Here is a 19,749-nt window from a genome sequence, read left to right on the forward strand (position 1 = left end):
CAAGTTTTTGTGTAAACATAAGTTTTCATTTCTCTTGGGTAAATACTAAGGAATGGGATGGCTGGATCATATGACAAGTATACGATTACCTTGATAAGAAACTGACAATCTACTTTCCAAAATGGTTATACATAGTATCTTTTTGGTAGACTTTTTGGGGATTTTTCTATGTAAACAATTATGCCATCTGCAAATATAGATACTTTTTACTTTCCAGTCTGTATGCTTTTATTTCCTTTTCTCACCTTATTGCACTGCAAGTGTTTTCCATATGATATTGAATAGCAGTGGTAAAAGTGAACATCCTCATTTTGTTACCAACATTATAGAGAAAGCATCCAAATTTTTCACGATTAAATATTATGTCCTCTATCATCATTCTTGTTTAGTCTTTAGAAATTGTGATTTACATTGATTGATTTAAAGTATTGTATTTGCTTACAAATTGTTAGACTCACTTTTCTAATATTAAGTTAAATATTTTTCATCTGTCTTCCTTATGGGTATATTAGTTGGTAATTATTTTTTCCTTATAATATCTATGCCTGGTTTGCTACTAAGGTAATGATAGTCTCATAAAATTAGTAAGGATGTAGACATCCTCTTCTATTTTCTAAAATAAATCATATAAAATTGGTAATGTTTTTCTTTAAATGTTTGGTAGAATTTAACTGGTCCTGTAGTTTTTTTATCTGAAGTCTTTTAACTATGAATTCAGTTTATTTACTAGCTATAGGTCAAAAAAGATTATCTATGTCTTCTTAAGTGGACTTAATGTCTTTTAAGTGATTTTCCTGATAAGGTAGATGGATGAAATGTATTTAGTATTTTCTTTTTTTTCTGTTTTTTTTATTTGAAAGACCACTTTTTATTATAACAAAGTAAAAATCAAGTTTGTTCACAATTTCTCATATTGAGAAATAAAATTTTAGAAACTATTCATTTTAATAATGGAATATAAAAAAATGAACAGAACAAAGTTATAATCTTACTTTGAGATCTACAAATTATATTTGACACAAGGAAAATTTTCTCATATATTTAAAGTCATTTATTTCCTAATAACTTAATGCATTCTAAACTGCAGAATCACCTTATTTTATTTTACTTTCGTAAATTTATAAGGGCAAAAAAAGATTGTATTGTGGTTATAAATACTCAAATCCTAAAGATGAAGTTAGAATTACCCTTAGCTCTTATTCAATCTCTTTTCCATTCCCAGAAACAAACACTGTGATCAGTGTATCTGCCATCATTTCCTATGCATTTACATGACTACATACAGCCATTGCAATAGCATTTTATGCGTATATTGAAGCATATTTTATACATAAGCCCTGAAATTTTTTTCTTTTTGTATTTTGGTACTATTTATTTTGGAAAAAAAAAGATGTAACATGTACTCCATGAATATGTACAATTATTATGTATCAATAAAAATAAATAAATAAATAAATAGTATTTTCTTATCATTTTAACCTTTCTGTGGTCTGTGGTAATAATGCTTGTCTCATATTAATTTCTGATCTTGGTAATTTGTGTCTTCTCTCTGTTTTTCCTTGGTTAAAAAGGCAATTTTATTATTTTCAAGGAACTAGCTCTATGTTTCATTACTTTTGTCTATTGTTTTTGTTTTCAATTTTACTGATTTCAGTTCTATTCAGATTTAATGTTTCCTTCCTTTTGCTTGCTTTCAGTTTAATATGCTCTTTTGGTTTCTAGTGAAGTTGGAAGGTTAGATTGCCTACTTGAATCCTTTACATTTTTCCAATATAATGATTAATGCTATAATTTCACTCTAAGTATTGCTTTAGTTATATCCGACAAATTGTGATGTGTTATACTTTTGCTTTCATTTACCTCTGAAGAATGTATTAATTTTCCTTGAGACTTCCTCTTTAACATACGGGTTGTTTACAAATGTGTTGTTTATTTTGAACATATTTGGGGATTTTCAGGTATCTTTCTTTTACTGATTTCTAGTTGATTTCAATTGCTGTCAAAGGACAGGCATTCTATGATTACTAATATTTTATATTTTTTAAGGATGGCTTTATATTCAAGAATATGGTTGAATATTACATGTGTTTTTGTAAAAATAGCATATTCTTCTATTTTGGGGTTGAGTCCTCTGTAAGTGTCTCTTAGGTCAAATTGATTTATAAATGATTTTCTTCTTGGTCTATCAATTACTGAGAAAAATGTTGATGTCTCCATCTACAACTGTGGATTTTAGTTTATCAGTTTTTGCTTCATGTAATTTGAAGTTTTATTTTTAGGTGAATATACCCTTGGAATTTCATGTTTTATTGGAGAATTGATGCCTTTATTATTATATGATGTCCTTCTTTTCCTAATATTATCTGTTCTGAAATCTTTTTGGAGATTAGTAAAGATATTCCAGCTGTATTTTTGATCAGTGCTTGCATTGTGTATAGTTTCCTTACTTTCATTAAACCTATCTAGGTCTTTATATGTATATAGATAGATAGATGATAGATAGATAGTTATTTTCTTGTAGATAGCATAAAGGTTGGTCTTGAGTTTTTTAATCTAATACGAAAATATGATTTTTAGTTCCAGCATTTATACAATTTATCTTTGATGAAATTATTAATGTGGTTTTATTAAAATGACCATCCTGCCACCTATTTTCCCTTCATTCCACATTACTTTCTTTTTTCCTCTTTTTCTGTCTTCTTTTGGATTGAGTATTTTATGATCATATTTTATCTACATTATTGACTTATTTTATATTATTATATTTTTACCCTTTTTCTCTTTGTGTTTCTATTTGGATAATTTCTATGGGCATATCTTAAAGTTCACTTGTTCATTCCTAGCTGTTTCCAGTCTACTGGTGAGACTATCAAAGGCATTCCGTATAGGTTTCTATGTTTTTCATTTTTAGCACTTTATTTTAATCTTTCTTATAGTTTCCATTTTTCTGCTAAAATCTGCCATTTGATTTTTCATGTTGTCCACCTTATCCATGAGAATTTCTAACATATTAATTGTAGTTATTTTGAACTTTCTTCCTGAGAGCTTCAACATCTGTCTTATGTCAAAGTATAGTTCTATTGATTGCTTTATCTCTTGGCAATATGTTTCTTTTATTGGTTTTCAAATACATTTCATAATTTTTTGTTAAATTATGGATATCTTATTTAAGACAGTAGAGACTATGGTGAATAGTTCTCATGCCTAGAAATTGGCATAACTTTGTTTTTACTAGGCTTTTAGTGTTTGTGTGTGTGTGTGATTCTAGTTAAGAGTGGAATAGTGTTTGGAGTTTCTTGCTGCAATTGCAGATGTCAGTGTGCCAGACTTCAAATCCCTTAAGTTTTACATTGTGTTTAGGGTGAATTCTGGTTTGCCCAAGGTTTTTATCAATGTCTACTCCATCTTTAGCTTCAGGTCTTCCCTTTAGACTATGCCTTAGAGAGGGTCTCCTTCCAGACTCTTATAACACTTCCAGAAGTATAATATTTCCCTGTTATTTATTACTTGACTCTTACTGACTGGATGATAAAGGGTGTTTTCAGTTGTTTCAATTAGTCCTCCATCCCAGGCAAACACTGTGACCCAGTATCTTGGAAGTGTGTTCTTCTCAGTACTCATGCCTCTCTCCAGATGTAGTTCTTGGCCTAGTAAGTACTCCTGCCTTCATATGGGTAAAGTATTTTTTCCCCTCCTTTTCCCTTTCACCAGCTGTGATGTATTCACCAGTGTCCTAAAGGTGACAGTTTTTTGTTGCCCTTTCCTCTACAAAGTTTAAAGTTTTTGTTTCCATAAGTGAAACAGGAGAAACAGACCAGAGTAGAAGTTATTGTTGCCATTCCCCTCATCCAGACTTGTACAATGAGGGATGCTTTTTCAGGACCTCATCAATCTCTGTTTTGAGTGTCCAGTGATATCCATGGAAGAGATGCTGTAAGCATGTGTTAATTTCCCTTATGTCTGTGCCTCTAGAGGTTCTATGTTCTGTTCTTAGCCATAACCAGCTTTTACCAATTTGTCAAGAATTTATAACAGTTTTTTTTTAATTTTGAAATACTTTTAGATGTACAAAATTTCAAAGTAGTAGAATTCCCGTATAGAATATTTATCAAGACTAATAAATTATCCTTGGTGCATTACTTACTATTCACTAAAAATGTATTAGCTTAATTCTTAATAGTGACAGGATATATCATCTCCACATAAGTAAATGTTTGCATCTTATCTCTACTCTTTGCCTTTCTTTTCTTAGATTTTAAGTTACTTGGTTATCTTGTGGCATTACCTTTCTCATAGGTTCAAGAAAATTATGGATTTTCAATCTGTCTCGCTTTGTTTCTGTTATTGTTGTAAAGGTAGAAATGATGGTCTTTCCAGCTTTGTATACTCTCAGTGGAAATCGGGAGTAAACAAATATTTTTTTTAAATGAATGAAAAAATGAATGAATGATCTGTCACCCATAAGTAAATTTGATATATAAGGGAAAACAAAACAAAAGAACTATTTAAATATTAATGTTCATCGTGAAGATTAAATATTTTCTAACGTTCTGTTTATGTGCTGACCTAGCAACCTGTTTAGAAGTTCTTCATAGGTTTCACCTAAATGTGGTGTTTAGAAATACTTCATACAAAATTGTTTGCATTTGAGGTAAACATTTACTCAAGAGACTTTTTTTTCCAAATTTGAGATCACACTTTTTTGTGAGTGTATCCATCTATAGAGTGAAAATACATAAAGCAGTGGCTGTAAGTCCTTGAGCTTTAATTTGGGGATCTTGTGGAAAAGCCCAGATATGTTTCATGATAGTCATAGTCTTTAAATTGAAAAACATCTTTCTGTTCACAGTCACCAGTTACATAAGAGTGAACTGTGGTAATTTGTTGGTCAACCTGACCTTGTTACTTGTTAATATGATGTGACCACAATGCCCAGTTTTATTAAAGGTTTCTGTTTTAGTGAACAGATAATGGGTGTTTTAAGATATCCAAACACTTAATTTTATCATTGTTGTCACTTAGAACATTTGGGGACACAACATTTGGAAGAGGTGGATTGTTTTTTGAGGCTCAAATAATTGTACCAAATTAAGCACCTCCAATTGTGGGAGCTATAATTAGAAAAGAAAATTTTTTATGATTTTTACAAATGAAAGAGATTTTAGAGATTATTTAACTCAGTGCTGAGGCAATGGAGACCCACAAAAATAAATCAGCAAAAAAGATCACACATCCACTTAGAAAGGAATGTGCAAAAATTTGAATCTTCTCACTTTGTTCTCAGAGTCCTTTACATCATATGGCATTGCTCTTTTGAGTGTTTTCCTTTAAAAAGTCTATCATAATTTTATGTAAAAAATTATTAATGGATTTTGGAACTGTCTTTAGACTTAACTTAGGAGTCACACAAGAAAATAAGTTTCATTACTATAAAGACATGCCTCATACACTTAAATTGTATAAAAGTACAAAGGAGGAATTATATTAGTCAAATGTTTCCCCCACCTCTCTCCGTCTTTGGCACAAATAACAAACACTGACAGTGCATAATAATTGTGCAGTCCCTAAGAGTCTTTGCTCATTAGATTTAAAGGGATATGTAGGATGGTAATTGACACTTAATCTGAACTCTGTTTTGAAGGAAAGAAATTAACAGATATTTATTTTGCAAATATAGTAGTGGCTAAAATTGAACTGACTTCACCCCAAGAATTTTTCTTATTTTAATGCAAACACTATGACAAATAATAATATACCTCAAAAATCTTATGTGGAAAATAAATTATACATTCTCCATCTTTCATTTAAAGGAAAATATTCCTATTCCACATAATATGTTAGGTCTGATAAAAAGTATATAAGTTTAAAATATCTAGGTTTTCTTGATGAAAGGTAATTTTTTATATGTTTGCAAATGAAACACAAAACCTCGATTCTTTCCATTGACGTAATGTTGTATGACTTTATTCAACAAATATTTATTTTGTGCCCACTAGTTTGGGTACCGGGATTATAATAGTAAATATATATATATATATATATATATATATATATATATATATATATATATATGTTATGTTAAGTGATAGGGGAACGTCGTATAGTCAGGGAAGCATATAAAATGTTGGGGTGTTTACAATTACAGATGTGGGACTTTAAGTAAGTTTTATTAAGAAGGTGGCTTTAGGGCCAGGGTGGCTTTCACCTGTAATCTCAGTGCTTTGGGAGGTTGAGGTAGGAGGATCACTTAAGGCCAGGAGTTTTTTTTTTTTTTTTTTTTTTTTTTTTTTGAGACAGAGTCTCACTCTGTTGCCTGGGCTAAAGTGCCATGGCGTCAGCCTAGCTCACAGCAACTTCAAACTCCTGGGCTCAAGCTATCCTCCTGCCTCAGCCTCCCCAGTAGCTGGGATTACAGGCATGTGCCACCATGCCTGGGTATTATTTTGTATATATATTTTAGTTGTCCATATAATTTCTTTCTGTTTTTAGTAGAGATTAGGTCTTGCTGTTGCTCAGGCTGGTCTCGAACTGCTGACCTCAAACGATCCACCCGCCTCGGCCTCCCAGAGTGCTAGGATAACAGGCATGAGCCAGCGCGCGTGGCCAAGGCCAGGAGTTCTACACCATCCTGGGCAACATAGCAAGATCCTCTATCTATAAAAAATATTTTAAAAATTAGCCAAGCACAGCCTAAACTCCAAACTCCTAGCTACTCAGGAGGCTGAGGTGGGAGGATCACTTTAGCCCAGGAGTTCCAGCCTGGGTGACAGAGTCAGAATCTATCTCAAAAAAAAAAAAATGTTGGCTTTTGTGTAAACACCTGAAGAAATAGAGGGAGTGAATCATGAGTATATCTTAGGAAAGAGCCTTCCAGAGAGGGAAACAACATATATAAAGACCCTAAGGCTAAAGCATACATAGCACTTTTGAAGAATAGCAAGAAGCAGCCTGAGTGGATAAAGGTGACTAAGGAAGGTTGGGGAATGGAAATACTAGAATATGAGGTTAGAGAGGTAAAAGAGTTGGCTCACAGAAAGTCTTGAAGACCATAGTAAGGGACATGTCTTGTTATGTGTGCAAGATGGGAAGCCATTAGAAGATTTTTTAAGATGAATAAACATGCAATTCAATTTATGTTTTTGGTTAGAAGGAGATAAATACCATGGGAAAAATAAATAGAACAAAATACGGGAGATCAGGAGTTGTGAGAGTGAAGGCATATTTCAATTATAAATTGAGTGGTGAGCATAAACATGTTTCAGAAGACAACATTTGAACAAGACTTTTCCGAGGTGAAGAGGTTAACCAAATAGATATCTGGGGGAAGAGCATTTCAGAAATCAGACCATAAGTTGAATGGGTCAAATAAATGTCCGAGGAACATACAGGGTACTATAAAGAGTTGAACAAGAGGAAGAGTAGTAGGAGAGGCAGTCAGAGGGATAATGAGGTATCAAATGATGTTAATCTTTGAAGGGCAATAATAAAGACCCCAGCTTCTATTCTGAATGAATTGAGAAGCCATTCACTGAATAATTTTGAACAGAAGGGTGATATGATAGTATATTTTAAGGAAATCATTCTAGCTATTGTATAAGAATATACTGTAAAAGTGTCAAAGGAGGAAACAAAGGACAGATTTTGAGGTTGTAGAAAAAAATCCAGGTGGGAGATGACAGTGGCTTGGAACAGGATAGTAGCAATGGAGGTGGTAAAAACTGGTTAATTATGCATATATTCTAAAGTCAGAGACAACAGCATTTCCTGACAGAACAGATGTGGAATGGGAAAGGAGATTCAGTGGCATTCAGATTCTTTTTATTATGGTAAAAACAAATAATGTAAAATTTACCATCTTATCAATTTTAGCTTTCTAATTCAATAGTGTTCAGTATATTCATTTTGCCGTGAAACAGATCTCCAGAACTTTTTCATCTTGCAAACCTGAAACTATATCCATTGAACAACTCCTCTTTTCTACCTCCCTCCAGCCCCTGGTAATCATTCTAATTTCTGTTTCTATGAATTACACTACTCTAAATGTCTCATATAAGTAGAATCATACAGTATTTGTCTTTCTGTGGTTGGCTTATGTTGCTTAGCATAATGTGCTCAAGGTTTAGCCATGTTGTATCATGTGACAGAATATTTTCCTTTTAACATTAAATAATATTCTATTTTATCTATATACCATGTTTCCATTATCCAATAATCTATAAATGGACGTTTGCAGTGCTTCCAACTTTTGGCTCTTGTAAATCATGCTGCAATGAACATAGGTATGTAAACATCTCTTAGGAAACCTGCTTTGAATTATTTTGGGTATATAACCAGAAGAGGGATTGTGGGATTATATAATAGCTCTCCCTTTATTTATTTATTTATTTATTTATTTATTTATTTATTTATTTATTATTTATTTTTGAGGGCCATCCATACTGTTTTCCATAGCAGTTGCACTATTTTACAATCTCACAATTGTGCAAAGCGTTCTGTTATCTCCACATCCTTGACAACATTTGTTATTTTTGCTTTTATTGTACTTTTTTTATAATAGTCATCCTAATGTGTATAAGGTGATATCTCATTACAGTTTTGATTTATATTTCTCTGATGATTAGTAATTTTGAGTATGTTTTTATATGCTTATTGGCCATTTGTATATTATTTTTGTAGAACTCTTTATTAACATCTGTTGTCCATTTTCTAATTGGGTCATTTGATTTGGTCGGAGTTCTTTATGTATTCTGGAAATTAACCCCTTATCAGACACGAATTGAAAATATTTTCTCCCATTCCTTAGGTTGCCATTTTATTCTGTTGGTTAAGTTCTTTGATGAACAAACTTTGTAAGTTTGAATTAGTCAATTTGTCTATTTTTGCTTTCATTGCCTGTGCTTTTGGTGTCATATCTAAAAAATAATTGCCAAATCCTGTCATGAAGCTCTGATCCTGCTTTTCTTCTAAGATTTTTACAGTTTTAGGTCTTACAGTTAGTTCTTTAATACATTTTGAGTTAATTTTTATATATGGTGCAAGGTAAGAATCCAACATCATTCTTTTGAATGTGGATATCCAGTTTTCCTAGGACAATTTGTAGAAGCCTCTGTCATTCCCCTATAGAATGGTCTCAACATGCTTGTTGAAGATCACTGGAGCATATACATGAGGGCTAATTTGGACTTTCTATTCTATTCTGTTGGTATATTTGTCTGTGTTTATGCCAGTACCATGTTGTTTTGATTTCTCAAACTATATAATATGTTTTGAAATCAGGAAAAGTGAGTACACCAAGTACTTATTCTTCTTTTTCAAAATTGTTTTTTTGGGGTCTCTAGAGATTATATATTAATTTTAGGATTTTTTCTATTTCTAAAAAATGCCATTGGTATTTTGATAGGGATAGTGTTGAATCTGTAGACAATTTTGGGTAGTATGAACGTCTTAACAATACTAAGTCTTTGAGTCAATGAACACAAGAAGAGTTTCCATTTATAAGTGTTTTCTTTCATTTCTCTCATTAATGTTTTGTAGTTTTTACTGTATAAGTCATTCTACTCCTTAATGAGGTTTATTCTCATTTTTTTTCCTTTTCGATGCTATTATAAATGGAATTGTTTTGTAATTACCTTTTCAGATTGCTCATTGTTAGTGAGTAGAAATGCAACTTCACTTTGTATTTTGATTTCATATTCTACAGCTTTGCTGAATTTGTTTATTATTTATAACACTTTTTTTGTGGAATCTTAGGGATTTTCTACATATATATGAACATACCATCTGTGAATAGAGATAATTTTACATCTTCCTTTCAAAATTGAAAGTCATTTACTTCTTTTTTTGTTGTTTTTGTTTTTTGTTTTTTGACTATTTGTTCTGGCTAGGACATCAAATACTATGTTGAATAGAAGTGGTGAGAGTGGGCATCCATGCCTTTTGCCTGAGCTTACAGGAAAAGCTTTCAGTATTTCACCATTGAGTATGATGTTAGCTATAAGCGTTTCACAAATTGTCTTTATTTTATTGAGGTAGCTTCCCTCTATCCTTTGTTTGTTGAGTATTTTTATCATGAAAGTGTATTGAATATTATCTCATGCCTTTTCTGTGACAGTTAATATAATGATAATAGTTTTTGCCTTTCATTCTGTTAATGTAATGTATTATATTGATTGATTTTCATATGTTGAAAAATCCTTGCATTCCAGGAGTAAATCCCACTTGGTCATGGTGTCAGAATCCTGGGTTTTGGTACCAAATATGTCAGGGTGGGAGCCTTCCCTCAGTTCTTGGTGTGCTCTTGGTTGAAGAATGACCAGACATACCAAAGTGTCAAGTCCAGACTATTATCCCAGTTCTCTGACTCCTTTCTTGGAAAAACCACCAGCAAGGCCAGTACAACAGAGTAACCTCAGGCAGGGAACAGTTTCATAAGAGCAGCTCTTTATTGTAGAATGAAACAGGTCTGTCTCTGTGAGTGGAGAGAGACAGAGCAACTCACTCACTCACTGACCCACTCATTTACTCTGAGTTCTTTCAGATTGTTTCCTTTTATTAGCCCAGTCTGTAGGAGGGCTCTTGGAAGGTGTAGGATGTTAATCATATGATCAGCAGGTGTCCTCAATATTCCATCTGCATATACAAGCTCCCTCTAAGGAAGCCCACCTTGGGGGAGGTGAACCACAATGCAGATTCAAGCTAATGGCATATTAATTACCCGTAGGTTACTCTAGGTCACTTTCTAAATCTTATTATGCCTGGACTGGGGAATTCCTAGATTGATAAAGCATGCCCTCCTTCCCCAGGTGTAGCAGTTACTCAGGCTAGAATTAAGGGTGGAACAACACCAAAATGGAATGCTTCCACTTATCCTTCTTCCCAGGAGGAGCAGTTGCTCCAAACAGCACCAAAACAGGGAACCCTTGTCCGGAGAAGAGCCAGAGATCCTAACTATCTACCCAACAATGGTATGTTATCCTTTTAATGTGCTGTTGAATTTAGTTTGGTAATATTTTGTTGAAGATTTTTGCAACATTATTCTTCAGGGATATTGGGCTGTAAGATTTATTTTATTTTCTTATGCTGTCTTTGTCTGGCTTTGATGACCAGCCTCATAGAATGAGCTTGGAAGTGTTACCTCTCCTTCAATTTTTTGAAGATTTTCAGGAGGATTGTTGTTAATTCTTCTTTAAATGTTGAGTAAAATTCTCTAGTGAATCCATCTGGTCCTGGGCTTTTCCTTATTTGGAGGTTTTTGGTTTCTGATTCAATCTCCTTGCTCATTTTGGTCTTTTCTTATTTTCTATTTTATGCTGTGTTTTTAATAATTTATCCATTTCTGTCAGGTTGTCAAATTTGTTGGTGTACAATTGTTTATAATATTCTCTTATAATCCTTTTTTATTTAGGTGATATCAGTTGTAATGTCCCTCTTTTATTTCTAATTTTAGTTATTTGAGTTTTCATTCTTTTTTCTTAGGTAATCTAGCTAAGGATTGTCAATTTTCTTGATCTTTGCAAAAACTCAACCTGATGTCATTTATTTTTCTATTGTTTTCCTATTTTCTATTTTGTTTATCATTATCCTTTCCTTCCTTCTATTAGCATTATTTTTAGTTTGTTCTTCTTTTTTTGGTTTCTTGAGGAGTAAATTTTGGTTGTTGATTTGAGATATTTTTTTCCTTATGTACACATATACAGGTATAAACTTCCTTATTAACACTGTTTTTGTTGCATCTTATAAGTTTTGATATGTTTCATTTTCATTAGCATCAATGCATTTTTTAATTTCCGTTGTGACTTATTTTTTGATCAATTCATTGTTTGGTTCTATTTTTAATTTCTACATATCTGTGGATTTTCCAGTGTTTCTTTTGCTAATGATTTCTAGGTTTTTCTATTCTGATCAAAAAAGATTTTTTGCATGATTTAAACTTTTTGAATTTTTTAAGACTTGTTTTGAGATATAATATATGGTCTATCATGGAGAATGTTTCATGTGCACTTAAGAAGCTATATTCTTCTGTTCAGTGGATTTCTCTGTGCCTGACTGTCAGGTCCAACTGGTCTGTAATGTTGTACAAGTTCTATATTCTCTTACTGATCTTCTTTCTGTTTGTTCTATCCATTATTGAAAGTGGGGTGTTGAATTATTCTACTATTATTGTGTTAATGTCTATTTCTCTCTTCAAGTCTGTCAAAATTTGCTTCATATATTTAGGAGCTCTCAGGTTTGGTGCATAAATATTTATGATTTTTATATCTTCTTAGTGAGTTACCATTTTAGCATGATATGATGTCCTATTTTGTTGCTTGTAACAGTGTTTGATTAAAGTATATTTTGTCTAATATTAGTATAGCCACTTCTGCTCTCTTTTGGTTACCATTTGCATGGAATATTTGTTCCATTATTTTCTTTTGAGTCTATATGTGTCCTAAGATCTAAAGTGAGTCTCTTATTTACAGCATATAGTTGGATCCTGATTTTTAGTCCATTCAACTAATCTATTTATCTAAATTAGGGAGTATAATCCATTTATTTTAAAAGTGAAGAATCTACAAATAAGCAAATCAGCAAGAAAAAAATCAAACAACCCCATTAAAAAGTGGGCAAAAGACATGAATAGAAAATTTTCAGAAGATGATAGACTAATGGCCAACAAACACATGAAAAAATGCTTAATGTCTCTAATCATCAAGGAAATGCAAATCAAAACCACAGTAAGAATCTAACTCCAGTAAGAACGGCTTTTACCAAAAAGTCCCAAACAACAGATTCTGGTGAGGATAAAGAAAGAAAGGAACACTTATACATTGTTGGTGTGACTGCAAACTAGTACAAACTCTATGGAATGTAGTATGAAGATACCTCAAGGAACTAAAAGTAGACCTACCATTTGATCCAGCATTCCCAGTATTAGGTATTTACCCAAACAACAACAAAAAAAAGACATTTTATAAAAAAGACACTTGTACTCAAATGTTTATAGCAGTACAATTCACAATTGCAAAGATGTAGAAACAACCCAAGTGCCCATCAATACATGAGTGAATTAATAAAATGTGGATTGTATGTATACCATGGACCACTACTCAGCCATAAAAAATGGTGATCTAGAATCTTTTGTAATACCTGGATGGAACTGGAGACCATTCTTCTTAGTGAAGTATCGCAAGAATGGAAAAAAAAAAAAACACCACATGTACTCAATACTAAATTGGAATTAATCAATCAACACTTACATGTACATATGGAAATAAAACTCAAGGGAAATCAAGTAGGTGGGTAAATTCACACCTAACAGGTACAATGCACACTAACTGGGTGAAAGGCACACTTATAACTGATTCAAACTGTATAAAAGCAAAATATGTAACCAAAATATGTGTGTCCCCACAATAGTCTGAAATAATAATAATAAAAAAAAACATGCAGTTCACCTACCATAAAGGAAACAAAGTAATTCTTGGTAAGGAAAGACTTACTAATTGTTTTCTATATATTAGTAGCTTTTTATCTCTTCTTTCCAATCTTACTGCCTTCTTTTGTGGTTTTCTAAATTTTGAATTGATGTATTTTGATTCCCTTATTTATTTTTGTGAATATTTATAAATACTTTCTTCATGGTTACCATTGCAACTCCCTAAGACATCTTAAAGTTATAGCATCCTATTTTAAATTGATAACAGCATAACTTCAGTCCCGTACAAAAACTCTACGCCTTTACAGCCTCTTCTGCACCCTCAATATTTGTTGTCATTGTCACAATTTACATCCTTATATATTGTATACCCATTGACATAGATTTATAGTTGTTGCTTTTGTCATTTAAATTCTACTCAACAAAATTACAATAGTACACGTTACTATATTTACCTGTGTATTTACCTTTATTAGAGAACCTTATGTTTTCAATCAGCTTCAAACTTCTGCCCACTGCACTTTCATTTCAACTTGAAGGACTCCATTTAGCTTTTCTTTTTGAACAAGTCTAGTGACAATGAACTCTTTCAGCTTCTGCTTATATAGGGGAGTCTTAATTTCTCATATATGCTGCAGGATAGTTTTGTCAGATAGAATATTCTTGATTGACAGGTATTTTTTCCCTGCACTTTGAATACATAATCCCCCTTCTAGCCTGCAAACTTTCTGCTGAAAAATCCACTGATAATGCAGTGGAAGCTCCCCTATATGTGACAAATCACTGATATCTTGCTACTTTTACAGTTCTCTCTTTGTCTTTGATTTTATATGGTTTGATTATAATATATTTTGGTGTGATTCTCTTTTGATTTTTCTTAGTTGGACTTCTTTGAGCCTCTTGAATCTGTATGTCAATGTTTTTCCTCAGATTTAGTTAGTTTTTGGCAATTATTTCTTCAAATAAGCTCTCTGTACCTTTCTTTATTTCTTTTCTTTCTCCTATTCCTATTATACACAGGTTACCTCTTTTGAACTTGTCCCACAGTTCTTGAATATTCTGAGTATTTTTTGTCTTTTTTAACTTTCTTTTCAGTTTTAGAGGTTTCTATTATCAAATCATCAAGCTCAGGGATTCTTTTTTCAGTTATGTACAGTCTACTAATTAGCCCATTAAAGGCATTCTTTCTTTATGTTACAGTGTTTTTTAGTCTCTCATTCCTTTTTGGTTATTTATTAAAATTTCCATCTCTTTGCTTATATATCCATCTGATTTTGCATGCTGTCTGCTTTTTCCATTAAAGCCCTTAGCACATTAACTGTAGATATTTATTTAATTATTTATTTGTTTTTATTTTTCTTGTTTTAAACTTATTTTATTTTAATTCAATAGTTTTAGGGGATACTAGTGGTTTTTTTGTTATGTGGATGAGTTGTATCTTGGTGAAGTCAGGGCTTTTAATGTACCCGTTGCCTAAATAGTATGCATTGTACCCAACAGGTAATTTTTCATCCCTCAACCTCGTTTCATTTTCCCCCATCTGAGCCTAAAAAGTCCATTATATTACCCTGTATAACCTTATATACCCATCATTTATCTCCCACTTATAAGTTTGTACATGTGGTATTTTTTTTTTCCATTGGTGAACTACTTCACTTAAGATTATGGCTTCCAGTTCCATACAAGGTGCTACAGAAGACATTATTTCATTCTTCTTGATGGCTGAGCAGTATTGTGTGTGTGTGTGTGTGTGTGTGTGTGTGTGTGTGTGTGTGTGTGTGTATCATATTTTCTTTATCCATTCATCAGTTGATAGGCACTTAGGGTAAATTCATATCATTGCAATTGTCAATTTCACTGAGATAAATGTATGAATGCAGGTGTCTTTTTGATATAATGACTTCTTTTCCTTTGGGTAGATACCCAGTAGTGAGATTGCTGGATTGAATGGTAAATGAAGTAAGTGAAGAAAACAGGAAGATGGAGATTCAGGCTAAAAGAGTTCAAGCTCCTTTAGCTACTTTACAGAGGAAGTACAAATCTATGACAATACAGAGATTGAAAGGAAATTCTCATGCTGCTCACAAAGTGAAAAGTTTAAAAACCAGCTTGAACTCCTTTAGCCAGAATCTCCATCTTCCTGTTTTCTTTACTTTTGTCATTTAATTATTTTTAAAAGATATCATTCAATTCTTTCAGTGCATCAAAAGAGGACCTCAATCTCTTGCTTTCTTTATTCTTTTCCTTGAGAACTTCAGTTAAATGTTCAACTTCTGCATGATGTTGTTCCTTTATAATTTGAAATCATGTAAGAACCTCTTGTTCAACACCTTTAGCTTTATTCAAGGCATTTTCATGTCTGAAAAGCAGTTCTTGTTCAAGTAAAAAGCATTCTCACTTTTGAAGCTCTTCAGCAAATTTCTGTTGTGCTGCAGTTTCACACTGTTAGTGGGACTGCAAGTTAGTACAACCTGTATGGAAAACAGTATGGAGATTCCTCAAAGAACTAAATGTAGACTTACCATTTGATCCAGCAATCCTACTACTGGATATCTACCCAAAGGAAAAGAAGTCATTTTATCAAAAAGACACCTGCACTCAAATATTTATTGTAGCACAATTCACAGTTGCAAAGATTTGGAATCAATCTAAGTGTCCATAACTTTATGAGTGGATTAACAAAATGTGATATATACATACACACACACACACCATGGAGTATTACTCAGCCATAAAAAGGAATGAATTAATGTCTTTCACAGAAATTTGGGTGGATCTAGAGACTATTATCCTAAGCGAAGTTTCTCAGGAGTAGAAAAACGAACACCACATGTACTCTTTAATAATTTGAAACTAATCAATGCACACACATGGGCACAGAGGGAAGTAAAAGTCATTGCAAATCAGAAATGGAGGAGGAGTGGTGTAAAAACCTCCCTAACAGGTACAATGGATATTATTTGGGTGATGGTCACACTAATAACCCTGACTTAGGCCTTATAAAACTATCTATGCAACAACAACATTTGTACCCAATTAATATTTTGAAATAAAAGAAATTAATCTAGGAAAAAAAGGTGTGGAATACTATTTAGTCATAGAAAAGAAGAAATTTGTGCCGTTTGTGACAACCTGGAGGACATTTTGCTAAGTGAAATAAGCCAGGTGCAGAAATACAAATACTGCATGATTTCACTCATACGTGGAGTTTTAAAACAATGATCTCCTAGAGCTAGAGAGTAGAATGGTGGTTACTAGGAACTGGGGCTATTGGCAGGGGTAGGTTTGAGTGATGTTGGTAGCCCATGGTATTTTAAAAGGTTCTCTCTCTATGGACAATTTGCCAATTTCACAGAATCATAATGGCATTTAAAAATATAGATTTCTTATTCCCTTCCTCATGTTATATCCAGGTGGGCCTCAGATCTCATATTTTCTATTTTTAACAAGCAAATTCTGGTTGATACTTATAATTAGGTAAATTTAAAATATCCTATCAAAAATAATTTTCAAAGGGTAAGAAAGAGGAATCAGCTTGTTTACATGACTTGTGGGCATTTTTGAACCTACCCTCCTACCCTGCCTTACACTATGCCAACCTACCTCAATGTTTACTACCTTAACTACCCATCACCAAATCCACTGCTTTCAATATGCCTTTAGGGGGAGCATGGCCTTCTGGTATGTATCATTTTATAGTACATACTTTTAAGATATGAGCCAGCTCTGTTTTCCTAAGATAATTGATACCCTAAACCCACAAATATCAGCCCCTGTAGTAATGTTCAAACTTTGTAACCCTGAACTGCTTTCTATAACAGTCTGAGTCATGACAGAACTTTAACCCTGCTGTATAATCATCTTTTCTAAGAATTTTTATTTTGATTTCAAAAAGGACAATTTATTTTTGCCTGATGGCAGAATCAAGGCAACATAAACTTGTGCTGAGGGAGAGCCATGTCAAATTGTATCCCCATGAAGAAACAGGTAAAGCCATTACTTAGAAAAAGAAAAGAAGGAAGCAAATACTTGGAAGCAAAAGGAGAGGTCTCTTGACCTTGAATGGATGGAGAAAAGAACATTACTTTTTAGCAGTTATTCAGAAGGAAGTCTACTGAGAAGTATGGTATGGGCTGGATGTGAGTAGGGTGGAGGTGCTGATGTAGTGTTGCTGGCTGACATCATACAAAGAGAGCCTGTCACATCTGCTCCCATGCTAAATTCTCACTGTTTTAAGGGCAACAACCTTTTCTGCTAACTGTGCAATGAAAATTTCACTGTTCCTAAGTTATGCTTCTTTTTCTCTTTTCTGTCTTATAAATTCTGTTTATCTGTATTGCTTGAGTCTATCTACCACCTCACTCCCTCATATGTGAATAAACAATTTACATGTAAAATAAACTAGCAGCAAAATAGCTAAAAAGAAACAAGTGTATTTGAAATAATTTGTCATATGTCTGACTCAGTTGATATGAAAGTAAAGTCTGCTTGTTTGATACTTTGGATTTTGGGTAGCTGACATGTTTCAAAGGAGAGCCACTTGCATCACTACAACATTCAGTCCTATGTCTTCATGAGGCCATGTTAGTTGGCAGGGCAACTTTTTCTATTTCTTTAAAAGATTGCTTGGTTATTTTGGAGGTACTAACTTCATGATCATTCTCAATTAACTCTTCTTCTGTTTGCTGTTTCTTCAAATCATGAAAAGAATCCAGTTCATCATCTAGGCAATTCACATTTAAGTGCTTGAATGAACTGCAAAAAGGTGTTGTACAATGCTTTCTTTTATCAGAATAACATCTTGACGATGAACCAACTTTACCTCCCGATGAATAGATATCCAAATCACCTAGGGAAGTTAGAGATCTTCTCTTACATTTAGCCGGATCAAAATTTGAAAAATCACACACACCAGGGCAGCTGCCCTGATGTCTGTAGCAGCTTTTGAGATGCTTCACTACAAAATTCTGCCCTGGTGGATTCATGACCCTCGGCTCCCTGGTGTGCTGCAACTGCAGTCTCCCCAACAACCACGTTGAAACCCATGGCTGGCTGGTGGAGGTGACGCTTTAACTGTAGATTTTTAGATTGTTTTTTTCCTTTAATTCCTGGCTTGAACATTGAAATATTCCTGCCTATCTTAGTCCATTCAAACTGCTATAGCAAAATATCATAAACTGGTGGATTATAAGCAACAGAAATTTAATTCTCATATTTCTGGAGCTTGATAAGCCCATGATCAAGGTGCTAGCAGATTTGGCATCCGACGAGGGTCCTCTTTTTGGTTCATAAATGGCCATCTTCTTGCTATAACCTCACATGGTGAAAGTGGCAAAAGGTCTCTCTTGGACCTCTTTTATAAGGGTACTAATCCCATTCATGGATACTCTGCCCTTGTGACCTAATCACTTCCCTAACACCTTTACTTTATGGGTTAATATTTGAACATGTGGATCTTGGGGGGAACACAAATATTCAGATCATAGCACTGCCATATCTGACTTTGATCTTGATGCTTTTTCCATCTCTTTAAACTGTATTTTTTGCCTTTTAGTTGCCTTGTAACTTTTGGTAAAAGGTAGACATGATGTACTGGATAAAATGAACTGAGGTAAATTTGCCTTTTGTAATGTAGTGGTAAGGGTAGGAAGAAAAGAGGCATTCTGTAGTTTTATGATTAGGTTTCGGTCTTTTGGTCAACTTGTGCCCCTGGATTATAAACTTCAGCAATTCTCAATTGCTAAGGTGGAGAAGTTTGGCTAGAGAAAGTTGAAGTTGGTATTTCCCTTCCCCCAGGTAGGTTAGGTTCTGATAAACTGCTAGCAGGTTAGGCATTTTAAAAATAGTCTCTCCTGAAAACATACCTTTTTGAGAATAACAGACATTCTGACATATTTAAAAATGGTTATTTTCCCCTCCCCTTGCCAGAAGCACAAGGAGACTATTTTCTGATATTCACTGTGATGACAAGGTAGAGCTCCTGGAGGTAAAACTTACAGAAAGGTGGGACTCCACCTATGACTGCATGTCCCTGGAGGTTTTATCTCTCAAAATTATCCATACAGAACCGCGAGCACATCTTCAATTATAGTCCATGTTTTCCTACTCCATCACTGGTTCCTGTTAGAGGTTTCTGCTTTTGGTTTCTGGTCTGGTATGTTGTGATTCTTTGTATATGCCTACCTGCTCAAATTTGGGGCAATGGTTTGCCTTATGATCAGTCTCACTTTTCTTACACATCTAAGACAAGTTGCTAATTTTCAGTTTGCTCAGCATTGTACCTGTTTTTAGGATGGAGTGGCAACTTTAAAGCCCTTTACTTTCCGGACCAG

The 19,749-nt window shown here is 33.5% G+C and overlaps 1 pseudogene; it reads right to left on the reverse strand.

Annotated features, from left to right (window-relative positions):
• Positions 1-19,302, reverse strand: part of LOC123628178 — a 43,955-nt pseudogene extending 24,653 nt beyond the window's left edge.
• Positions 19,303-19,749: the final 447 nt, after the last annotated feature.

The sequence above is a fragment of the Lemur catta genome, chromosome X (assembly GCF_020740605.2).
Source record: "Lemur catta isolate mLemCat1 chromosome X, mLemCat1.pri, whole genome shotgun sequence".
Classification (NCBI taxonomy): domain Eukaryota; kingdom Metazoa; phylum Chordata; class Mammalia; order Primates; family Lemuridae; genus Lemur; species Lemur catta.